The sequence below is a fragment of the Vanessa atalanta genome, chromosome 9 (genome assembly GCF_905147765.1).
Source record: "Vanessa atalanta chromosome 9, ilVanAtal1.2, whole genome shotgun sequence".
Taxonomy (NCBI): domain Eukaryota; kingdom Metazoa; phylum Arthropoda; class Insecta; order Lepidoptera; family Nymphalidae; genus Vanessa; species Vanessa atalanta.
In genome coordinates, this window is record NC_061879.1 from 515,178 (window position 1) to 543,072 (window position 27,895).

A 27,895-nucleotide genomic window follows, 5' to 3' on the forward strand; every position below is an offset into this window, starting at 1 on the left:
CGCAAAAAAGTCCTCTAAAATTATCAGTGAATCTCTACTATATTAAGCATGTATAATACATTTAAACTTTCCTCTTGAATCATTCTATCTATTCGTCGTCACAAACTTTAAGTAATACGTGTGGTCGGATAATAGGAACAATATATATTATATGTTTATAGTAAGTTCGTCACTATTTATAGAAATACTAATATGTTTATTACAAAACCAAACTCGAAATCAGATATTAAAAGCACTTTTGAATGTTGTTTGAATCGGTGGTTGTTTCTACTGAGAACAACCGACTAGAACCATTTTAATTATAGGGTATTTCAGTAAAGTACAATTAAATTGATACAGCCTTGAAATCAACAAATATAAAGTCCACCCAGTTTTTTTATCATTAATAATATAAATGTATAAATTCAAAATAGTACCGTGAATGGCAGTAATGATTGATATACGTCATTTATATGTTTCGAGATAGTTAAGGGTGTGTACACACGCACGCATCACGCTGACATGTTGATCAATACATGTGCACCCTACAGACTCTGTTGTTTGATTGACGCTCAGGTGCAAATTTTTATACCAAGTGATACTTGTTAGTACTGTATTAATATATGATAAATAAAAAGCAACTTGTAGGATACAGAGCGCCGAGACGCAGTGGATAGGAGGTGAGTTTTTTGGGAAGATTTTGGATTTTAATCTGAGCAAACATCTTATAATTGTTTTTCTGATTTGTTATAGTAATAATAAATCACGTGTACAGATGGTGAAGTAAACGGCGTATGTAGTTATTCGCGCGTTATGTGGTAGAATCTTTAAACCTCGCTTTTCAAAGAAGAAGGAGATATTTAATATCAGTTGCTATTTCGTTTTTATTAACCGTAAGTTGCAATTTAAATAAATATAATATAAACAGTTTATTTTTAGTATAACAACTTAATTGTTGTAAACATCCTGTATAATACACGTAACTTATCTTTAAAGCTGTTATACAGTGAATAATTGATGTTGACCAAAATATAACTATTTTTTTAATTACTATTATTTGCTTGGTGGTAGAGCTTCGTGGAAGTCCGTCAGAGTAGGTACCACTGAATGATCACGTTCTACCGCCAAACAACAATCCTTAGTGTTGTTGTGTTCGGGCTTGAAGGGTTAGTCAGCTACTATAGGGACAAATGACATCTTCGATAGATTGGTGGTGCATTTTAAATGGTAACTATTTCTCACAGTGCTAATGTGTATGGGCGGGGGTGACTACATACAATCACGTTCCCCGTCCTTCCTATATCATAAAAAATATTTTTATTTTTTTTTTTTTTCAAATCAGACCGAATTAGCGCAAAACCCACTAAAAACATGAATGGTTTACTTTACTAGTTAGTCTTTTAGAGGTAAATATGCGGTAAGAAAACTTTTCACCTGTTAAGTACAACCTACTTATGTAATACAGCCGTGTTAATAGAAATGTGCTGTCCGCACATATAACTAATACTAATTGTATTATCAATATATCTTCACGTAAAAAACTGTCATTAAATATAATCGATGATTGTGCTTCAACTTGGCTGTAGAATCCTTTATCAAATTATCAATTTTATGATAAACTTTTTATTATTATTTATTTTTGAATTTCATTAATTTAAACAGTAAAGGCAACAGTATAAACTTTTCTTAGTTCTGATATTGTTTTCTTTCTTCGATGACTTGCTACTCTTCCCGATTTCAAACAACGAAAATAATAATTTACCATATTATATGGTTTAACAAATTATATTATCATCATCAACAAATATTATAATCCAATAAGTATCACGCAAATATATCAGCTTATCACACGACTTAAATCTGTTCATCCCCTAATTTATTTTTTATGACTTCACCTAATTTTAAGTGAGTTCGACTATAACTCATTTTAAAAACATATAAAGATAAATAAGTATTAATTAATTTTATAATAGATTAAATGGACCAACTGTTTATAGGCTGTGGTCCAGGTACGATACGTGGATTAACAGTAGATTGAAAACGTGTCTGCCGCGACATGTCAGTGCCAATTAATATCTACTTTGCTATTGGTGCCCGTCAGAAATGTGTCTTTATACTAGAGAACAAATCATGTTCATAACAAACAATAAAACATTATTCTAATGGACATTTTATAGGAAAATTGCAACTAGTTTTGAGAAATATATTGATGTAGTTAATGACATGAGCCGAGGTGGCCCAGTGGTTAGAACGCGTGCATCTTAACCGATGATTTCGAGTCAAACCTAGCAGTCACCACTGAATTTTCATGTGCTTAATTTGTGTATATAATACATCTTGTGCTCGGCGGTGAAGGAAAACATCCTGAGGAAACCTGCATCTGTCTAATTTAAACGAAATTCTGCCACATGTGTATTCCACCAACCTGCATTTAAGCAACGTGGTGGAACATGCTCGAAACGTTCTCCTCAAAGGGAGAGGAGGCCTTAGCCCAGCAGTGGGAAATTTACAGGCTGCTAATGTAATGACATGAAAATGAAATGAAACTGTGATTTCAAACTCGGTGAAACACGATGAATTTTGTGCACGTGTAAAGGAACACAGCATGAGAAAACCTATTATAAAATTTATCAATAGATGTGTCTACCAAATCGCATTGGTAGATTGGTAGATATAATCATGGTAAAGACTTTGTTACTTTAAAGCAAACAGTTACTAATAAGTGGAATATTTAAAAGGCGGTTACATTGTCCCATTAAATATAATTTTCCATACAAAAAAAATATCACTTATTTGAATATATTTAAAAAAAAAACACTACGTTATATAAATAAACGTATTTCAATTAGCTACAGTTTTAAAACAAGCAAACAAACATCACTCAGTCATTGTATTCAGAACGGAAAACGTATAAAAATTTTACAAGCGCGTTTGTACAAAAGTATTATTATATTCGAATGTATTAATTAGTAGCTTTCACGAAACATCGATGTTTATACATCGCGATGTTCGTGTGGAAGTGGACAGTGACGGAACGAGTGACGCGAAGCCGGCGACAGGTGCGAGCGATTATAAGGGGAAAATGTGCCGTGAAACATGCGTGTGAAATATCTGTATGGACATTACCTAGGTATTTTATGCATACATATTTCTAGATTATGACATATTTAAATAAGTAAGAACGTATATGTTCATTTGTATTATAATATATATCATCGCTCATGATTTTGTGTTCAGAGAAAATTTGCATGAGTCGGGTGATTTGTAACGTATGTATATACATACACTTAACTGCATGGAGAAGCCGTTAGAAGAAGATAAAAGCTTTTTTGACATGATTTTTGTCTAGACTCTTGTTGTTAATGAGGTTAATTTTCATATATAAGCAGCTTAGTAGGTTTTCTGAAATTGTGTATTTTATAGAAGGAATATTTCAAAATGACATTATATGTGATTATTATTATATTTTTTTATTCTAAGCGATTTGTCTGATATTGAAATAAACACATATTTTATTAAAAATTATCATGGTGATATAAAGAAACAAAATTATCTTAAGAGTTTTTTTTGATCTGGGTGTAATATTTAATAATTTATATAATTATATTTATATAAATTTTGAAATTCAATTTTCAACAAAAAGATTAATTAAATATGTAACCAAGAAAGCTTATCCATATTACGCTATCATCGAGAACGCGTAAAATAAAAAAAATATTTTCATTACTGGTCGTTTGGTATACACGCGGTATACACGCGGAGGCTTTTATTTTAGCCAATCGAGCCGTGAAACCGCTCGGGTGGAATGTGTGCGATTTATATCTCGATGATACTCGAATGAGGTCGATTATAATTGATTAATTTCACCCGCTTTTTGCGCTTTCCGAATAATGGAATTTTTGTAAATGGGCTTTTATTTCGGTTTTTTTTTTCTTTTGTTGCTCAACCTTTGACTAATTTTGAATGGATAAAATTATTCAACCATGCGTATTACGCATAAGTTAAACCGAGGAGTTAGTATTTATTGATTTTTTTATCTACTATTATATAACAAAATAAATAAATTGTAATATTATTTATAATTTTAATTCTGAAAAAATATCTATTTGCTAAGTTTTTGACAATTGCTCTCGTTAGAATCAACATTCCAAGACGGTGCTAAGGCCTAATATATATTTATGATATAAGTAGGCGCACGGGCCACAGACCATAGACATTGTTGCTGTCAGGAATACTAATTAATAGGAACTAATATGTTACGTCTCTTGCACCTATAATTACACTGGCTCACTCACCATTCAAACTGCGACACAGCAATACTATATATAATATGTGATATGTGCGTGGTAACTACCAGGTGGTGGTATTTTTATATATGATAAAGTACATGAAATGGCCTTAAAGGCGCCATTTGATGGCATCTGAAGGAGCACAGACATATATTGCTTGTAAATGTATAATTATTTCATCAATTAATAAAAAAAAAAGTAGTGGCATATGTTAAATTGCCAGTGTCTATTGGCAATGGTGACCACTTGCCGATAGAAGGGCTTTTTATTCGACTACGTCCCTAAAAGCAAGCTTAAATGAGATGTTTTTAGAAAATATACTTTCTAAACTACAAGGGTTGTAGTTTCAATTGAATCTTAAAAAAATATTAGTGTAATATTTATTAATAAAATAAGTTTAGTGTAAAGCGAAATAAATTGCCACAAAATACGAAGATAATATTCCAGTCAATACGCAAATCGGTATCAAAGTCCGAACAAACGAGCACCCAAAAGCCCCTCATATAGCATCCTGTCCAATTATTGGTATAATCCACGAAGCTCTTTAAAAGCAATTAATATTCCATTGATCCCAGCCAGCCCTGGACGTAATACGCCATGATGTCTCCTATATGTGGCACCTGAGGTAGATTGATTTTAATACCTACCCCTGTTCGTTCATTCGCACTTTTGAATACTCTCCATTCATTTTAACGAAGATAAGTTTTTTTTTCGGGTCAAATAATTTTTCAATAAGCTGACCTGCGTTAAACAAAGCACGTATACTTTTCCAATATAAGGGCCTATTTAACGATAAACCGTGCTAGTACATTCTGTGATAAGTATGTACAAAAAAATAAATTCTCCAGCTTTGTATTATAGTACAAATTATTATGAGGACTGTGTTTCTTCTAAATTGCTATCTGTGAATCATTAAAAGCCTTTAGCGTCTTGTATATCGTATTTTGCGAACTATTACCGATTTGATTAACATTATATATTATTAGTAACATATTGTTAGTATGGACATATTATGTATATGTGCTTAAAAAATATCTGATTGTTAATTCTCGTATAAAATGATAAAAGCATAGCATAAGGAGGCATCTAACTTTTTAATTTTTGAATCCGATAAATTAATGCGATAAATATCACACATCTCCGAATTTATAAAAAATAGTAAAATTTTAATACTTAAGCCCTTTTTCTGTTTATTATTTACGCTATGTGTATATGTTTTTCTATGCTATATGTTTTCTCATGAAAAATACTTAAAAACGCTTGCTCATTTTCTTATTGTTCGGATAAAAGGTATAATCATATAAACTTCTAAAGGCCTTTCAATCATCGTCATTTTTATTAGCAATATAAATGAATAATTAGTTTAATAAAATGTCAATTATCTTCGCTGAATAATTTCAGGACGAAATCCATTTAGGTAAAGAAAAGTGAAAATGAAACGAATTCGAAAATTATAAAAGCGATAGCACCTCAAAGAGAGGCTAAATAAACTCTTCACAATGCCAAAAAATCTCACAAAAGGTGCCCAAAATGATATACCGCTATCAATACTATCGTCTATTGTTAACGGAAGCGCTCTTATAGCTTTGAAGATAAGGTTGAAACTCTAATAATCGTTTAGACTTTAGATAGTGATGATGGGTTTGTTGTTAATATCGCGGTCCACTCGAGTGCAAAGTCTACAGCCCTGCGCCCTGCAGTAAATTTATTCGAGGGTTTGCTTAGCCCTTACTACAAATTTATTATCGAGATTTTAAACACTGTCACTATTTTTATTGGTTTCATAATAATGAAAGAAAATTGACGAAACTAATGAAATGATTTTGACATCATCTTTTAATTTTATTTTGGTACAATTGTTTTTCAACTATTGCGAATGTAATTTATATAAATATATATAATTTTTAGTGCATCATATTCTATAAAATAGAATTCGAGTCGCACTTTAGTAGAAGTTATAGAGGTTTGAATTTATCTCCCTTGCACGCGGCGCGTCTAATACAATCTGATTCCCGCTCGGTGTGATTTGATAAGCTGCAATTTTATTTCACTGTTTTACGCCATATGTTGAGACTCTCACTGAAATAAGACAATTCCCGTATCACAAACAATTACTGAATATTATTTTTAACTCGTAAATATATTTGCATAACTTTTTTCACTATCGTAGAGACGCTGTATGTGTGTTAAAGATGTATACAAACACTTGCATTTTGTGGTAGTATCCAAATATACTCTAGTATGCTTCTACGAGCAATTTTGAATCGTCATTTTTCAGAACTGTGTTAAAGATAACGCTACCACTGGTTAGAAATGTCAAGAAAAATCGGCAAAAAGCTCAATAGTTATCCTTTTCAACTCAACATTTGAAATGCAAAGTTACCTCAAATAAATAAGATTATTTATAATGTATCCTGCCCAAAAGTCAACGAGTATTATCACACTTTCTATCCTCTATATAATCTCTTGAACAATATGCCTTATTTATTAATGTATTTTTAACAAACGATCTGAATTTATGAATCGGTACAGTTAAAAATATCTGTGAAATTTTATTATAAAAACGAATTCCTTGCCCCAAGAAGGATTTATTGACTTTGCGGAGTCGTTCTCGTATACAATGATTATTATCTCAATTCTATCAATCTGATCGATGCTACTTCTCTTTTTGAGAAAAAGGCTTGGTACCATCAGAAAGTTTTACTACCTGACTAATATTATTATAATTCAGGAGGTGTATTATATAGTTTAGTTAATGAAAATGTTGTTAATTATAGTATGAAACTTATTATTTTCCATAATATTATTGAAGACGTAAATTCTGTACACCTACGAATGTTTGGGCTCGGTCGCGTATGTGGCTCACTATTCATCACAGCCTACGTATTTTCCCAGATCAGACGAGGGTATTAAGACGTCGGCACATAATTTTTCAATTTGCCCAGTTAAAACGCGTTAAGGAGATGGATTAATAAATCTCGCGCTCGCTTGGGGGAGATATTGAGTTAGCGTTCCTACGCACCCCTCGTTCCAGGAACTAAATGATCTCAGACGATAAACGTGGCAACAAATACTTGTGTTATTTTTTTAACTTCAATTTTCGCAAAGTTCAGTAAATTGTATTACTTGAAATAATTTAATAATAAATTTTGCAAAATGAAAACTCAAATGTATATGAGTTGCCGAAGAAAGACCAAAGTGGTGTGCATTTGGAGTGCGAGGCCTATGTTCAGCAGTGGAAGAATGCGGGCTGATGTGTGTGTGTGTGTGTGTGTGTGTGTGTGTGATATGAAGGGTCAATGGTTAGATGATATAAACTTAAATTAACGAAAATTTTCATCAAAAAATCAAAGAAAGAATGGAAAACAATAATGTTTACGTATAACGATAAAATGTCAGATGAGTATCGTGGTGAATTAGTTTCCTATTCCAAACTCTAAGATCAACTTCAAAAGTAGTTCAGACTATGCTCATAATTGTTATATATTTAGTTCTGGGTTGTCTATTATATAAGGGAAGGAATAACAAATATTTTATCGAAAACAAATTGCCTTATTTCGACAATTATATTTATTATTATAATCTTTTTAGTTCACAGAACCGTGATAGTTTGTATGCCGTTCTAAAGAAAATTTACAGGAAATTAAGTTTGTACCTTGAAAAAATGTATTTAATGTGTAAGAAATTTTAAAAACCAAATCAGTCTTAACTTATCCCAATCAATCAAGTTTCGTCAATCAATTGTGGAACCTCGCTAGCTTTACAACTATTCGGTAAGAAACTCGAAACTCACCTTAGCACACGACCGTAAAATGACAGAATTTGTTTTTAAAAGAAACATATTCCGAAATGGTGTTCGACCGTTAGCACTAGTAATAAGCATAAATAACCTTTAAGATAAACTTGTAACTATTATTATCCGATTACATAGAGTTCATAATTCTTTTGTGGGAAACGTATACGTTTTTTCAATAGTATCCCAATTTTTGTTTTTTAAATTTTCAAATATTAAATTCGAAAGAATCGTTAGAGAGCGTTAATGCGCAAAAGGATATTACAAGACTAATGACTTCTTAGTTGATTGCGCGCCTTCATATAATTTTTATTATTGTTTGAAAGCTAAAATTGTAAATATAAAACAAATGAGTATGAGGTGTTTTTATTTCGAACCGGTGGTAGATTTTAGCCAATGAACAAGCAAGTGTGATGCTTTTATATTGAATAAATAAAATCAAAATGTAATCTATTCAAGTAGGCTTTTACAAGCACTTTCGAATCGTTATTTAACAAACTACGAGTATATTGAGTGAAGCTACCACGGTTTCGGAATGTAGATTCTATGGAGAAGAACCAGCAAGAAAATCATTGTTTCAAGTCAAGTCAAAAATATTAAATATTTTGTAGATATTGCGAATGGCTATCTTTATTTATTTTTTTGTGAATAAATGAGCGTTTCGTGAGCACTTTTAGATTTTCAAAATTAAAAAAAAATCTCGACTTCCGTTTCACGATATACGACTTCGATATACTACATTTTTAAACGGGGCTTAACCGTAGATTTAAAACCGTTATCCCCAGACAACCCCTCATTCTTCCGATGTTTAAACTGCGACATTGTTTAATTAAGCAGTTTGTCTTGTTGATTGTATTCTCGCCAATTATAACTTCGCGTGTGTTTGACATTGATTTGTTATGACAGTTCAGAGATCCTTAGAAGAATCTAAGGAATCACATAGAAGTGTGTTATGGTTTTTAAACCATTCGTCGTCGGTGTATATAATATATTTTTGACGTATGTTTGGGTTTAAACTTGTCGTTTATGAATTGATTTGATCTTTCCTTTTGCGTTAGGTTCAGTATAGTTATTTTAATGATAGAGGTTGGCGGTTCGCAACTGGGCTACTTGATGGTCTGGTCTGGTAATTATCACCTTTTACGTTTATTATAACATGTATATCTATAAAAATAAAAATAAATTTAGTTATTTTTTAAGTCTAATTATTTGCATAAATGAACCAATGGACTTTTGAATGCTGCTGGCATTCTTGCCACCATTCCACGCGGTAAAGATTTATATAGTAACTAATTTTAATTCATATTTGTATATATATTTAATCACTTAATGTTATCAATTCTTATAACAAATTGCGTTTAAAATAATAAAAAAATGGACTTTTAAAAAAAGGCATTTTGAAATTTGTAGCTAGAATTTTTACCTTAATAAAAGTAACACTTATAGAAAAATAATTCTGGAAATTTCCAAAAAAAAAACAAGTACCGAAGCTACTTATTATATACTCGATAGTGTATCGAGAGTGTGATTCAACCTTATAACTGAATATTTTCTAAGTTTAGTAATTAGTTGACGAGGTGGGGTTCGTTTGTCATTAGTTGCGAAAGAAACTTCGTAATAACTGGGGAGATTGATAAATGGTCGAGGTGAGTGACCTTTTGATAGATGTAGAAAAAAATATATTCGCTCAATTTTATTGATATGAGTGTTTTTTTATGAAGCTATTTATGATATTATTTCATAATTCTTAGTTAGTCACGGATAAATAAACACAAATAGATTTTCATCAAAAAAAAAAAACTTAGCCGTTATATACATATATAATTGGTAAGGAAAATGCCGATTCCCTGAGCGAAAAAAGTTCCAGCCTTATTGCACCCTTAGGCAGTAAGACACATATAATATCACAAAATACACGTACATGTAATATGTACCAATTAACATCGTTATGACAGAACCTTTCGATAATCCATCGTTTAGGCGTAGTTTCAGAACAACAATCGCGTTAAGTAAATCAGATGTTTCTAGAAGTCTTAAAATCAAAAATTGCTTATCCCAGCTTAAGTTAGTAAATGACACGAATAGTCAATTGGGAAATCCTGTATACCAAGCTTAGTCTCTAAGTAGTGTAGCCAAAATAGTTAGGCAGATTTTTATATTTGAATTTCATTTCTACGTCCTGTATCTAATATATAAATTTTTTGGAATGTTATTTTGACATTGAGACATTTATCAGAACAGATTTGAATATATGGGAACGCGTACTTAAATAAATTTAACGCTAATTAATTTTAACAAATAAACAACAAATTATACGTGTGTATATAATAATAGATGAAGTATTATCATTACATCTAAACAGATGATGTACGGAATGCTTAATGAAGATGCAGTTCTAGTCTGATCAGAATTGATTAGATGTTTATATTAATTAGGAATCGGGTTTGATAAGCTTCGACTGAATGCTGAGAGGCGGAAGGGGGGGGGGGGGTGTATGTGTTCCCTAATCATTACCGATGCTTGCGACTTGCGACGCTCTCGCTTGTGTCTCGGTCTTGTAATACACGAAAGTTATAAAAGCGTAAAGGTTCATACAAATTAACTAACATTATAACATTACCTTTAATAATTAGATATAATAAACAGTATCAAAACTAAAATCCGTATTGACATATACTCCGATAAAGTACTCCGTTGACCAAAATCGACGCTCCATGTTTTGTTATGTATTGTATGTTTATTTAATTTTTTACCTCCATTCTTATGCAGAAATAATACTACGTGTGCTGCAAATATGCAGGCATACTAAAATAAAATAACACGAATTACAGATAAGATACACAAACGGCACGGCGATATGTCTACGGAGATACAAATATAACAATTAACAAAATAAAAAAATCTCGTACAAAATCCAAAATGTAAACAGTTACGTAATTCTCAAGAAAAAAGGTTCTTTAAAATGTTTGAAAAATATAAATTTCCAAAAGCAACTATTCCTTCCAACTTTAAAGAAATCTGTAATATCAACCACTGAACAAACGCATCACCTGATAGTCTGTAGTCGCCTTCCATAGAATCTTGACCCTTGGCATTGCAAGAAGTATACATAACTACTACTAAATTCTAATACTTAGGTCCTAATGTCCCAACCTAGAGATTAAAAATGTTTTTGTTGTTATTACACTGGCTCACTCACTTTTGTAAGAGTGAGTGAGCCAGTGAAGTAGAACGAAGCAATACATTTATAACTAGTTGGTTGTCAGGTATTATTCACACTATATCTTTATGAATTATAGCCTTTGTGTTATTCTGATGTATAAACTATATTATTCATCCATATATAAATCTGTACCATCCATTAAGTACATAAAAAATATAAGGTACTTAGAAGCTGTAGCTACGGTGTCGGATATTTATGAAGACGTTTTGCTAACCCACAAATCCTCCATGTGAAGCTTAATAAGATCTACAGTTCGTACGTATTAATTAGTATGATGGAAGCAAAGTATCATTTCTACGTAATATATTCTAATCTCCTGTTATATCAAGCGAGCTCTGAAAGCATTCAATAAAATCGAATTATTATTTTCGATAAAATTAAATAAGTTTTAATCTATATTGAGCATAAGCCTCTTTTTGAGGATGCATACACCGCTTAAGACGTGATGAATTATAAATACAAATTAAACACATGAAATTGAATGAAATCGAAGGTGCTTGCCCGGACTGGAACCAGCAATTTTCGGTCTTTGAGTGTATACGAAAAAAGCTATGCAACACTACAAATGAGTTCATTATGAAATAATTGATTTCGAAATATTATTCTCACGAGTAAGTGTCATATATTCGCGCAAATTAATTGACAAATTTTAACTTTATGTACTCGAACTTTATGTAACAAAATGCAATAGAAACTAAACAAATGTAATCTTAATCATTGCAAATTTTATTTCTATGTGATGTAGTACTTCATTGCGTGTGTAGCGTCAGCATTAGCAGAACGACTCAGCATAAAAACTGTCTATAATTGATTGAACACCACGTGATTGGTTCGTGAAGAGGGAGATTAGGGTGTTGATATGTCGATCACGTTATTGAGATTTCTTAGAGTGGGGGGAATTGTTATAATAACATTATTATTTACTTATCTTTTGAATGTTTTTTTCTGTCTGTACTAAAACTATACACTATACTAATATGAGAGTTATGTTTTATGTTTATAATGTTAATTATATTTATATTTAGGATAAAGTATGTTTGTTGGTTTATATATACACATAAAATATGTAAAAATAATATCCTTTAATCAAAGTGCAGAAACGCATACAAATCTTAAGCAGTAGTTGAGTTCTAATTAAAGAAAAAAACATATATTTTACGTACATAACCCCTCGTTAGAATCTTTTACGTAAATTCGTTTCATTTGTAATAAAAAACTGATTGCAAAATTATTATACAAAAGACAACGATTTCAAAAACCGCTGTATCAAATTTCGTCTTTGTATTTTTAAACCAGCTTAAGAATGTTGCTTTGTAGACGTGAAAAGCCAAGCATCCCCAACATTCCTACAATAATGTTGAACGTAACTTGCGACCACAAAGAGAGAAATGTTCTAAAGCATAGACAGTACGAATCAGCCTTGAATATGTATTTTACGTCATAAATATTAATAGTTTTTACGTATATATTATGCCTGTTAATATATATATATATATATATGCATATAATAAAGATCTGTTCATTAATACGACGCGCCTTTAGTAAGTATAAAATCTAATTTGTATCAGTTTTTGTCTGTCTTAATTCTTACTTTAGTCGAATCACGCACACTAAGATGTTTCGCAAGTACGAACATCACTCATCTATGTACGTTTACTGTATTTATTTAATCGGTCATAGACGCAACGTAGTAGACGTTGCGTCTATGACCAAGTTGCCTGAAAGAGATCGCTTTCGTATAAAGATATTTTTGAATTATAATTCTTTTTTTAATATAATACACAAAGGGTATTCGATTTGATAATATTAATACTAGTGTAAATTATAAGTAAAGAATAGCATGTTCCAAATATAAATTTGTTTACCTACGTTTATTTCCATATTGTTTGTATTGATAACTCTGTATTTAATAGCTATCAAACAAAAGGAAATCGCTTAACAAACAGAGGAAAACCAATTGAACTGTTTTCTCTTGGTCTATTTATATAATAAACTATAATTATCTCAATACTGAAGATTTCAATAATAACAAAACCTTGTTTTTTCTTATATATCACCTCACCTCACAAAAATGATCATAAGGTAATTTTTCAACGGACAATATATCTAAAATATATAATGTCTAAAAAATAGTATCTGAATATTTGTCTTGAATCATTGATTGACAGTGAAGGTATATAGCAGCCTTATGCCAGTGCTTGGCTGGGTTATTTTTTGACTGTTTTCAGTTTTAAATATAAATGGGCTTCAATTCACTTCAGTCTTGAGGTTGAGATTGTTGACATTAAAGGCCCATTGGCTGAAACGGGAAATCCTTACCGAAGTTTGTAGTTCGAACCCTTCATCTGTGTTCGGTAAAATACATTATGAGGATTTCCATATTCAGAAATAAGTTTATTGAAGAATTGCCAAAACTATCTCATGACAAATACGACCAAAAAACAGCCCAATCGCTTAGAAACTTCGAACCCTTTCATTTGTTCCAACGTTACAATCTTGCTCAAGGTATGAAATAATTACAGTAATACGACCTTTTACAAGCTGATATTATCGTTAAATCTGTCATAACATTTTCGAAAGCTCATAAAAGCTAACATAGATTGCGACTCTCACCGCTTCTATCAAATTGCTCATAAAACAGCTCTGCGAGTGTTAGAGAAGAAGCCTTAGGTAGACGGGGCATTGCCAATACATGATTCGCTTTGTACAATCTATTAAACATCAGTATTATAAGGTATTCATCAGAATTATAAGATACATGTGCATCAGACTTAATCTTTGACGAAATCTTTTACTAAATTGGATCAAATATTGGACCGAAAAAATTGTCAAAGCAATATTTAGTCAGCCGTTTAAAAATTTCCTACTTTTTTAATATAATATATATTGTGACAAAAATATGTGAAAAAAAAGATTCGTTTGTGAATTCAAGAGCATATATGGACATAAAAAATGTTTCGTACAAGTATGTTTTGGAGTCGCGTGGCAATGCGTCACGTAGGAACGGCGAGGGTTCGTTACTCCTTACTCAAAACCTTACCAGATCGTTCTGGTACTAATGTTTAATAACCATTCATAAAATATAGGAATCTGTTCATGAAGCAGTTTATTGGACGTATTAATGTAATCATTTAAAATTTGTTCTTTGACCAGGCGACCAAGGGAAGTGTTTACACCATTCACCTTTCATTATCACATAAAGCGTGTCAGTAAAAATGCACTTTTTACTATGGATTTTTCATATACTATTTTTCATGTCCGTACTGCGTAATAAAAGAAATCACTTAAAAATTGCAGCTGAGAAAGGACAGAGGGTCGTTTCTTACGAACGGTTAAATACGGTTGTGAAAAATGTAAATTTTGATAAATCGCGTCAGCCTTGTCACGGTTGCTTTCCAATCACGAATGCTAATAAATCGAACGACAGTTTTATCCATTTTTACAATTAAATAACAAGATTATTACTATAATAAAGAAGGAACTCTCTTTATATATATATGTATATATGAAATATGTGAAAATAGTATGAATTTTAAATCACTTTAGTTATTAAAAAATATTATTTACTGATACAAATTCAAATTCAAATATCTTTATACAAGCATTACACTGTCTTTGATTTACCGGTGGCAGAAACTCAGCGGTGTTTTTTTTTTGTTAAAAGAAGTGTTTTGTGAGTTATTTATTTATTTTTTAAACGGCCTCGAGTCAATCTTTTCATTCCCAAGGCATGATAACATCTAAGAAGTCTTTAATATGATTACAACCTTTACAAGGAGTTCTTTGACGGGTTTTTGAACCTTACTATAATACTAGTTCGTCTCCAAAATCATTTTTAACAGAGGGAAAAAAATAGGTTAACAATTTGGCAGAATTTGTATATCGTATTTATGCATTAGGTTTTATTTTAATTGAATTTTTAATAGTACACAATGCTTAATAGTAAATAAAACAGTTGATATATAATATATAGTTCTTTACTACGTCCTTATCGTCCGTGTGTCCATAACAAGGGTGTACACGACGCGCAGCAGTGAATAAAATCTGGTGCCTCACTCCAGGGGTCGCTGGTTCGGCACAGCAATAGAAGATTAATACTCGTTTCCTTTGTATTTCGTTGACAAATAACGTGGGGACATTCCCTTAGCGTTAGACGTCGATGCATCATTATTACGGATTATTCATACAGCCTGTAACACAATACTTCAGCTTAGAATACTTTATAAAAGGCTTTCAGTGAAAAATAAATATTTGTTCGAAATAATATACGCAGTGTGCTTTTAGACAATTTCTGAAGATAAACTTGACACTGAATTCGAAATTCTAAATTTAAAATATGAAAATAAAATATGATTCAATAAATAATTGAAATTTTTATTAAGAGGTAAACGGTTTCCAATAAAAATATATATATATTGAAAAAAAGAGATGTCGCTTTCGCTATATTTTGTAAACATAATGAAATAATTTAAAAACGTCTTAGAATAATTAAATTGTTGTTTTTTATTCAAAATCCCGTATTAATTAAAACAATAACATAAATAATATTATATTAAACTGTATGCAATAGAGATAGATAGAGGAAATGGTCGCCTTGGGCACAACGATTTTTCCTTACGTGACAATTTCTGCCAGTTCATTCTATTGTAACCCGAAGAACTTCTGTCTATAACGATAAATAGAATGATGAAGTGTTCTTTTAAATAATTTATCAATATCAAACTCGACTTTGAATTCGAAATTCAAAATTCGAAAAAAATACATGCATTTTTGATGTATGGTGAAACAATGGTACCTACAGTTTTCTCAGGATGTTTTATTCTCCTCTCGGAATCGAAATTGTGACTTTCGAGTCGGAATCCACGTTTCCTATTTAATGTTTATTATAACCTGATTATTTATTAAACTAGTTAGTCGCAGAATCCACTTCTGACGCGCTTAATCTCGTTACAGACACTCAAAATAATTAGATACAGCTGTTCGCTACTCATACATAAAATAACTCGTTAAAAATAATTGAATTATTTCATGCAGGATTTGTTGACATTCAAGTGTGACTTCATTTAAATTTTTATATCATCTGTATGCTAGTATATATAGTGTAAATATTCAGTGTATAATCAACTATTTATTTATTATATACCATAGTACCACCATCCCTCATTCACCAGTTATTCTGCCAAATAGCAATATTGTGTTACGGTTTGAAGGGTTAGTGAGCCAGTGTAACTACAGGCACAAGGGATATAAAATTCCAGTTCAGGCTAGAAGCACATTGACAATGAATGGAATGGTTAATATTTCTTCAAGCGCCAACTTATATAAAAAAATAAATAATTACAGGCACCAATTATTCAACTAAATTTATGTCATTAGTGTCATATCATCATCATATTAAGTCGTACTAATCGATTTCTGTCAAGCACAAAATGGATTATTATACTACGTAGGATATAGTAGTATTCACTCTTCTAATCAGTCCTGCCATCGACAGCGATTCGACACGACCAGGGAGTATTTAGGTGCAAGACCAAAACTTTTCATGCTTCCCGAGGCACAGATTTTAAAGAAAACCCCAATAATGATTAACTCCTCGGCGATACTGCCTTCAAACCCAGTCTGCAGCAATATAAACTAGCCATTTACCCGAGCAAGTCAACACAAATAAGTTGCACTTAAACATTTGATTGCTACCATTAAATTAATACAATTGGTTTTTATAAATTGTGCTTAAAATAATTCAGCAAACTCCGTATAAATGTCACCTCGTTCAATCATTCACCGGATCTACCCCGCCCTAACATTGTACCACTTAAACTCCCTCTGAGGTCTTGAGGTAAGAAGAGCTAATCTTCTCATTAACATGCCTCCCTTGAGAGTATGTACTTGCTACCTCACATATTTTAAGGCGAAGCTTTACGTGCACTGCTAAGATATGCTTTAATATTTATTACGTTTATTCGTGTTCTATGTAGTTTAATAATAAGATAAAACAAGGAGAAGAAACTGCATGAAATCGTTACACCTTGATTGGTTTTTCTTATACATTACATAGGTAGTACTGTTCTACTGTGCCAGTAATCACACGGCTATGCTCTATAAATGATTTCGACTCACGGACGGACAAAGTACTTGATTTAAGTTCTTTTTTTTTAAATAATATTAACCTGTAAAATAAATTTATTCTACAATTATCAGAAAAGGAAAATCTGTACCAAGCAGACGGAATGAATATGTTTTTTGCAGATTTTATGTTTGGTTGTACGTTTATTTATTAAAAGACAAGCATTGACGCTTTTTTTGTATTTGAATCACACTTATTTTATTATAACCTTATGTATCAAAATTTACCAAATGAATCATCTTATATTTTTTATCTCTGATTTGAAGTTAAACGGGAAGTATCCCAAGCAAATCAGGTTTAAAATTGACGCAGGTCTGAAGTAACAAACGTTAAAAAAAACCTAATGAAAACCTTATTTTTTTAAGTCAGTTAAAAAGAGAAAACACGAAGCTTTGAAGGTTCTTCTGAGTAGAATCCGTGGTAACTCGTACATTGAATCGAATAAATCAAAGTGATTGTTCAAACCTACTTGAATAAGGTGAAATATTGATTTTCGTTAATCAATAAAGTATAATATAAACAAAAATATACTTTATTCAAGTAGGCTTTTACACCCACAATGCAATCGTCATTTTACAGAAATGTATTTAATCTACCAGCGATTCGGAATGTAGATTCTACCGTAAAACCCGACGAAAAACTCAGTAGTTACACTTTTCCAATATTTCAGATACAACGTTATGTCAGTGAAATACTATTTATATAATATATCCTACCAAGTCAAAGTCAAGTTTACTTGGTGGTAGGGCTTTGTGAAAGCCCGTCTGGGTAGGTACCATCCACTCATCAGATATTCTACTGACAAATAACAGTACACTGTATTGTTGTGTTCCGGTCACAAGGGACATAACATCTGAGTTCCCAAGGTTGGTGGCGCATAGGTGATGTAAGGAATGGTTAATATTTCTTACAGCGCCTTTGTCTATGGGCGGTGGTGACCATTTACCATCAGGTGGCCCATATGCTCGTCCGCCAACCGATGCCATAAAAAAAAAGTCAACAAGTATTAAGATATTGTAACATAGCATAGCTTCACATATAATTTTGTATCTTATAACGTTAAGATATACCGAGTTTTATTGATGTCACAAAATAACATTTATGTTAAATAAAATAAGAGTTACGGTATTCGTTTCAAGTGTCGCCGTGTCTTAGGTCTTTATAGAACTAAAAAAAACTCATTAACGAGATCTTAAGCATTCGTTTATAATAAAGCTGTTCAAGGCATTTTCTAGTATTTGCACATTAGATAGCTTATCAAAGGGTTTAAAAGGGCAGAGAAAAGATTTAAAGAGGCCTCTAAAATGTTAAAAGTGTCTCGGGTTGTGATAATCTATTATGAGGTATAGTTCGCATTTTGCTTTAATTATGATTTGAGATAATTTTAGTGTATTGATAGAACTCTTTACTTGGTGGTAGAGCTTTGTGCTTACCCATCTGGGTAGAAATCAAAACGATATTACTTATTCTACCGCCAAATAGCCATATTTAGTATTATTATGTACCTTCATACCTGTAAAGTGTGAGTAAGTAAATATAACTACAGCACAAGGGGCATAATAACGTCTAGGTCAGTGGGGACTGCATACTATCAGGTGGTCTACTTGCCAGTACGATTAACTATATGACATAAGATATAGATTTTGTCCTGATATGATATTAAAGAGGAGTTCTAACCGTGGCATGTACAATTGGGTTTACATATGTTTAATTTGTATTCCCAATTCATCTCGTGTTTCAACAATGAAGTTCTGCCATCTGAGTCCACCGACCCGCGTTGCAGCAGCTTCATAGAGTAACCAAATCCTCCTAAGGAAAAAGGAGTCTCGTCTGATCTAAAATTACTGGCAGAAGTTGTTGCCTGACAAACGATGTCCTGCCTGTGTATATGTCGCAGCGAACTGGTTAAATTAGCCTTTTAATCAACAGCCTAGACACTTAAGTAAAGTGGCTAGGCTTTTCATACGATGGCTAATTAAGGTAATTACCTGCGACATATATATACAAGTACAAGCATAGTGTATTATATTATGTAAATATTTTTTAACGCTCATCATCGGTCATATCAAAGATCATATCGAAGTCTAATCACCTCAAACAATAACCACTAATATTTCTATTAAATAACAGATAGATAACTTTGAAAATGTTTATGCGTTATCGTATAAATCCAATTGTGTATGAATTGTTTCGAACGTTCCTTTTGTTTTCTTCTACTTATGTCTAATTAAATTCTTGCGCATCGCTTTACATTTACAATGAAATAAAAGAGAGATCGTTTGATGTCGAAAAGAGCCTATTTGGTAACATTTGTCTCAGTCAAAGCAAGGGATTTTATCGTTTATGTACTTTACTTTGTATAATTAATAACGAAGAGATTTATAAGCTGAAGTTTGTTACTTACATGATCTGTGGTTAAGGTTCAAGGCGTAATAAGTCAGAAAATATACGGGCAGTATAACGACGTGGTTTGATTAGCTGCATATCCTTCCCTACCCAGATGGACTTGCACAAAGGCCTACCATCAAATCTTCCCTATCCACTGAGCTCTCGAAACTTTAACCACTGAATGAAATTATTATTTAACTAGACACGATATTGTTTATGATAAATATAATATAAAATATTTATAAAAAAAAAACTGACTCAAATAATACTCTGAGAAAATTTATCTATAAAATATAATATTACAAATGCGAATGTAACTCTGTCTGTCTGTTCTAAGCTCTTTCTCGGCTAAACCACTGAACCGAAATTAGGTATGAAGCAAGTTTGAACTATAAGGAAAGACATAGGGTACTTTTTTAAGTCTAACCTGACGACTAACTCCTTAAACGTGAGCGTAGCTGCAGTCGACAGCAATAAATAATTCACGTTCAAATTTAAACGCCTAAATGAAAAATGTTTTATAAATAGCTTCGTAAATGACAAATATAAAAAAACCTTCTTTTTTGAAGTCGGATAAAAATTGATGTCTTTCGTCTATACACAATCTGTATGTTAAGTGTAATTACTAAAGTTGCCAAGACAGCTTGCTAACCATATCAGGAAACGACGGACTAACCTACGATCACAACTGAAAACTTAAACTTTCGGTGTAAATAGCTCGCATCATAAGCGAGCTTTATTAATTAATGTTGCATGTTTTATTTTAATTAATGTAATACATTTTTATTTAAAATAATGCTGAAGCGTGATATTGATAAATGTTATTTGAGTTAATATAAGGAAACATAAACATCGCTATGAAATTTCGATATCGTAAAACATCGATATAAAATCAAAATTATTCGAGTAGGCTTTCACAAGTATACGTTATTTCACAGGATTATAATTATTAAATGTTAAGCTGCCATACGATACACGAAACGCCAATTAAAATTATAAAACAAATACCCAACGAAATTAATCCAATAATTCATATTTGATATCATAATTATAATAATTTTACACGTCATCGAATAATTTGTTAAAAAACAAATTCTAGTCGTAAAAGTGAAGTAAATCTGAAACGCATTTCTAGTTAAATTGTTCCATGTTGTTAAAGCACGCGAAATGAGCATTAGCGAAAGTGCAGCCGCTGCATTTTAACTAATCAATCACCTCTTTACTTTAAGCCGTTTATTACGTTATCTTGTTGCAGTAATTAGACTTGAAATTCTAGTAGTAATTTTTACTGTTTCACGTATATATTTTACGACTTGGGAACCTTCAAGAAAAGAGCGCACTCATTCCTTAAAAGCCAGCAACGCGCCTGCAAGCACCCCGGTGTTGCAGATGTCCATGGGCGGTGGTAATCACTTTCCATCAGGTAAGCCTCCTGCTCGTTTACCCCTATAACATAAAAAAATACATCAATTTTTTTTAAATTCGAAGCTGATAAAAATCTAGTAAGAGTGTCGCACTACAAAAGAAATAAAACAAATGAACTAACCTTATTATCTTGGTTGCGTGATGGCTACGCTTGACACTCGCCAAATGTCATAATGTCATACTAATTTTCTAGTGCGTGTACTTAGTACTCATTCGTTGGACACTATTTTTCCGATACATTCTCAGCTTTGAAAGTCTATCTAGACAGGTAAGTAGTCAAAGTTTTATTTATTTTTAATTTGTATTAGTTTATGTTCTTTCATCCTGACATTCGTGTTTTTTTTTTTAATTTCATGATTTATACCCATTGACATAGAAGTGCATGTGTAATGTGTATATCTGTAGTGGTGTATCACACATGCACAAGAACTTTTTTCCTACTTTTACTCGATAATAAGTGAATATGCCGATTATTCTGAAGATAATTAATTTAATTCCAAGTTACTGTACTTGGAATTAAATTATTACGTAATATTTGGTAAAACATTTACCGTCAAGTAAATGTTCTACCAAATATTACATAGTATCCAACGAACTGACTCTATTTATTCCAAGTTGGTTTCAGCGTTCTTCCCTATTCGAGGATTAGGTTCCGGACAGTTTACCTTTGTGCTTACTCTGTCCACTGGTGAGTGGTTTGCTTACGACTATTGTGATAGATTTGTGCACAACGATACAGGAAATTGAACTTTATGTCTTCGTACTAGGACGTGTTTTACAAAATATTAGATGTCGCTTTATTTTGTTGATAATGTGAATTGAAAGGTATATGAAGTTTGAGATTGAGGTTTTAATTATATTTAATATATATTTGAATTACATTTATAATGGCTTTTTTTAATAGGTCATTTTGTTTATAATGGTATGAATATTATATTTTATGTTTTAAATTAGGTAAAACTTTAATTTAATTTAGAAATTTGGCAAAATTCCTGTGTAACGGAATACATTTTTAGAAGTAATATGTATCCGTCTTCTTTTCTGTATGTGTAATGTCACATACACTACACATAATATAACATACTCGTTAGTAACTTTTGATTCCCTTCGCTTCCTTGAAGATAATAATATGTAAATTGAACCTAATAATATATATATATATGATTTATAACTGAACTTAATGTGACAAGAATTCTCGTCTAACTGACTTAGAAAATGCTGGAAACAACGAACATAAATGTACAAAAAAAACTCAAACTCAAGGACGTAACCAAGTATATGTATGTGCTTACTATTAGAGCTGATATAAATAAATACCATCAAGCATTACATATCATTTGAATCTCTCCATTCAAATTCTGTCATGAAATTTAAATTTAATTGCGTTTAAAGAAATATCTCCAACGAATACATAATTAGGTCAGTAAAAACAGCCATAAATGAAAATAATTTCACAAAATTGTGAAGAACTTTAATGATTGCTCAAACATATTGAATCACGTTTTTGCTGTACGTTCATAACAGTATTATCTCTAATTTAATGAAATTGTGCTGAGGACGCACAAAAAGTAAGCTGGAAATACATCACGCCACGTAAAAATATATTAATATATTTTTACCTCTCAGAATAAGAAAAAAAAATGTTTGCCCACATTTACCGGTTTCATAACGAGATTGTCAATATACGTTTTTATTTTTTCAATCGAGAACTCAAAAATAAAAGATTATTAAGACAAATTTGTATTTATAATATTTAAATAATAATACTAGTAGGGCTTTGTGCAAGCCCGTCTTTGTAGGTACCACCCACTCATCAGATATTCTACCGCCAAATAACAGTACTCTGTATTGTTGTGTTCCGGTTAGAAGGGTGAGTGAACAGTGTAATCACAGGCACAAGGGACATAACTTCTTAGTTCCCAAGGTTGGTGGCGCATAGGTGATGTAAGGAATGGTTAATATTTCTTACAACACCTTTGTCTATGGGCGGTGGTGATACCCAATTACCATCAGATGGCCCATATGCTCGTCCGCCAACCAATGCCATAGAAAATATATACTTATTACAGCCAACGTGTTATTGTTGGAGTTATGATATGCGTTATAAGGTACAAGTTTTACTTCATCAAAACAATATTCTTAGTGGTAAATACGTGCTATAGTTTGTATATTAAATATGAATAAGCTTTGAAACACGCTACTCAAATAGTGTTGTTTTATATTAAAATATTCATAAAAAATCTGGTTTTCTTATCAGTAATATAAAAAAAAAACATGGCGTAAGTTATAGAATAAATTAAATCATGAACAATAAATAGTTCTTCTAGATGCGATGATAAGTAATTTTATATCCTTTAGGGAAATAAATTACCTTAAACCTTAACATTTACGAGTATGTCGTTCAGGCATATACATACGTGTTATGTGAGCATCATCGAAATACTCAAAACGATATCTGGAACAATTTCGTTCTTCTCATCAATCAATATTCTTTTCCATCGGGTTGCCAATCAACTTTCCAGTTTTTCAGTGAAAAAATATTGACAAAACTATACAGTGCAAGCAACTAACGTTTGAAAGGTGAAAAGCGAATCGAGTTAACAATACCGACAGTCGATTGACAGTGAGGTATTCAGATAAAACCCTTGTGTAGCCGCACAATTGTTTTGTAGCGCTGGGTTTTTCATACCCAATGTTATCTGTAACCATAGAAATGCAGAACTAGTGTTACTTATATGTTTCTATATATGGACTGATTTGAAAGTCTAATGTCTTGCCTATAAAGATTCCTAATGAATTCGGAACGAATTAAGACTCAGATAAATAAATATATAAAAAAAGATTATATAAAAAATTCAAAGAAAATAATAGATGTTGAATTTAATGAAAACTTTAGCTTGTAAGGATGATTTAGGAATGATGTGACGGTTCAGTTTCATTATTAAGTCGTTGATTAAACATTTATATGAATTCATTAATAATTAGTTAAGATAGTTCAGTGGTTAGAATGCGTGCATCTAAAATTCAGCCCAGCGCCATATTATGCTAAGAAAACCTGCATGTCCCTAATTTCAATGAGATTCTGCCATATATACATATGTCCAAGAAACTGCATTGGAGCAGCGAGGTGGAATAATCTTCAAACCTTGTTTTTAAAAAAGAGGCAGTATTGATCCAGTAGTAGGACATTTCAGGTTATTTTTATCAATTAATTCTTAGCTAAACTAAATTTAAGTATTCGATTTTAAATATAGTACGAAATTTTGATAATTACGAAGATTAAAAATCATGTCTTTTGGAATTCCCATTCATTTTATAGTTTTTCCTAAAAATCATTAAACGCAATTAACTTTAAAATTAGTAACGTGATCCCTTAGAACAATTTTCTCAACCTTGAATAGTAATACGTTTCTCATATATCTGCCATTTCAATAAATAGGATATCATTTTTTTATGAAATAGCGGGCGAGCCTATGCACCATCTGATAGTCAGTGGTCACCATAGCTGTTGGTATTGGCACTGTAAAAATTTTAAGCATTCCTTACATCGCTCATGTGTTGCCAACCTTGTTAACTATGATTGTACATTGATTCATAAATACAATTGATGGATTAATGAAGAGTATTTAAGGTATGAAGTATACCATTATCTAAATCCCGGAGCCAAAGGTTCATTCGGTTTCAAATATTACCTATTTTATAAAAAAAATAAGTGATCACCATCACCCATAAACAATGTCGCTAACCTTGTTAACTAAACTTGTAAACTACCCTTACTTACTCATCCTTTAAACTGGAACACAATAATACTAGTACAATAAGTGTTGCTGTTTGGCGGGAGAATATGAATATGATAACTAAACATGTAACCACTCATGTAACGATCGAAGTTCTTGGCAACATCGTGTTTGATGATCTGATTTGCTCTAAAGTTTTTAATAGTCTTATGATTATACTTAAAGGGGAAATGTACTATTCATGTACCCACTGGCCCAGTTCTCAATAGGACTCATCACTCATCACTAGCAATTCCAAAGTTTATTCATACCATTCGTCATGTCACCGTTGATGTTATCACTGTCGTTTCCAACTTTCTGAATACTAACCGGTCGCTCAATACAACGCGACGTACAGGTGGCTACGACACGACGTCGGCTAAACCGTTGCAAAAAAAAATTTTGCTTCAACATATATGCGTCTCTCGCTTTGCCGATTCTAGTTCCGTTCATCAACTTTTGTTGCTGACTGTAGTTTCGTTGCGATCCCTACTTTGATATCTCTTTGCCTCGAGCTGTTTCCCCGCAACAATTTGCATGTTTCATCTCTTCGCCGTTTTCAGTAAAAGCAACGGATTTGACAAATAGTTCCGCCATTTTCATACTAATTTCATAAATTTCGTCATTATTATTTGCTTAAAATTGTAATTTTAATTCAATATCAATTATTAATTACATACGCACGAACCAATCATCTATATAAATTTGTTTAGGAAGATGAAAAATATAGCGTTACTAAATGTTGCTTTACCAAACTATAAGGAGACTTTCTGTTAAGTAACGTAAAGAATAATGATAATTAAATAGTAGGAAATAATTTTGAGTTTTTTTAGAAGATTCTATCCCCCATCCTACATCAGACTTCACTGAATTGAACCGTTCAAAGTTATTTTTGCGCCAAGTCAAATATTGTTATACCATTCTACAAACTCTCGCTAAAAATTTACTTACGTATATATATTTTAGCTTGTAGCATAGTTTGCTACTTTGAAGTTACTTAGTGGTACTGCTTTGTGCAAGTCCGTCTGGGTAAGTACCATCCAGGTAAATACCAGCGGTTAACAGCTATAAATAATTAGTATTGTTGCGTCCCGGTTTGAAGAATGAGAGTGAGTCAGAGAAATATTAGTTCCGAACATTAGTGGTGCATTGGCACATATATAAAGGATTAATAAGAGCTGTGATGATCACTTATTATAAGTTAGCATAGTTATTAATTAAAGTGTATTAGTTCAGAGCATTCTATAAGATCCTTTATCAGAATCTGCTAGGATGCTCCTGGAATTCTTTGATAATTAATTTAATAGCGATATATAATAAATAATGTTTAAACAAAAGGAACAAGGGACAATGGAACTGACGTACCTGTGTTGGACAAACGTCCTAAAATTAAATAAGATTTTTTTTAAAGTGTACCAATTGTGAAATAAGACCAGAAAAAAACAAAAGTAATTGAAATCATTCAGTTATACGTTACGTTGTAACTTTTATGATCTTTGTATACTGATAGAACACCATTTGACTCGAAGCGGCCCTATCGGGTCAAAATAAGGCAGAATTTATGGAAAATTTAAGATAAGCCTGGCAGCTGTCTCCGTGGAAAAATTTCCTTGAACTTTACTTTTAAAAATATCAAAGTGATAGTAGTGTGTTCCTAAGTTTATATTCATGAGAGAAAAATAATGGTTTTAAGCATTGAATTGAACATTTTACTTTACCATACTGCAAGAGTTAAAGGCACTCGAATTTCATAAGATACTTTGCATAAGTTGATTTTTACGACTCCTTTTAAACACTGTTTACATAGATCTGTAACTACTGAGTAGATACTTATTTTATACTAATTAACACGTTATTTATTAATCAATCAATCATCTGCCAAAACTTCTGGCTTCTTCTATGAGTTAACTTTTAACCTTTAAATATCCTTGAAAAATTTTAATTCAAAAGTGTTTAAGAGTTTTAATTGATATTTAATCATTTCCACCTAGCTTAAACGCGAACGATTTTTAATATTTCTGTAAGTCACTGACAATGTTATGTATATATTTTTTTGTTGACAACTTAAGCTATAATCGTTTTTTTTTTGTCACTGACGCATGTTCACAGCAAGTTTTTTTTTGTGAATTTGAAGCGGTTCTCTTCTTGAGCTGTTTAGAATTGAATGGAAATAAAAGAAAGGTACTACAAAATGTACGTATATACAATTTGTACCTAAAACCTATCAAATTACTCACTCGTTTTGCTATTTATAAATTAAAATAATATAATATAATAATACTAGCGTCAATAATGCAATGGTTTGTAAAAAGTCGCAGGTTCGATCGTTCGAACGTGAGGCCTTGGGCTACTGGCTACAAGCTTTAAGCTTAATTGAAGTGGTATCGGAATATTAGTAAATCCCTATAAGGGCATAGGCCACAGCATTACTGCTAGTTTTAAATATAAATAAATATAGAAATATAATTATAAAAATATCCTACGACATAGTAACAATTGAATCCAACAATCACCTAAACACATTTATTTATTGTATTCATATGTTGAGACTTGGAATATAAAAATATATCTTTGTTCTCAGGTTAAAGCGACGACACCGAAACTGGATCGTAACGGCTACTACTTCTACGTGACCTCTACAGCTAAGAAGAAAAAGATCAGTTTGATGCAGCCGAAGCCGCCTCGGATGGCGTTTGAAGAAAAACGTCGTCCAGGGGTGGCTGAGAGAATCCACAGTGTGGCTCGAACCGCCACGGAGAACGGTCGCGGGGACTCTATGTCGCAGCGGGTCCCGACGGACGCGCCACGCGCGCGCTTATACACGCAACTCGAGAGTTACCAACCGAGATATCATACAATACGTGAAAATAGTGATAAAAGAGTGGACAGTGAGTGTAA

General features: G+C 31.9%; 1 long non-coding RNA gene across 1 annotated transcript in view; it reads left to right on the forward strand.

Moving 5' to 3' along the window:
* LOC125066618 overlaps positions 1 to 27,677 on the forward strand; it is a 77,768-nt gene extending 50,091 nt beyond the window's left edge. The window contains exon 3 of the long non-coding RNA XR_007119688.1: positions 27,579 to 27,677. This is a non-coding gene — a long non-coding RNA (uncharacterized LOC125066618). The remainder of the gene's footprint in view (positions 1 to 27,578) is intronic.
* Positions 27,678 to 27,895: the final 218 nt, after the last annotated feature.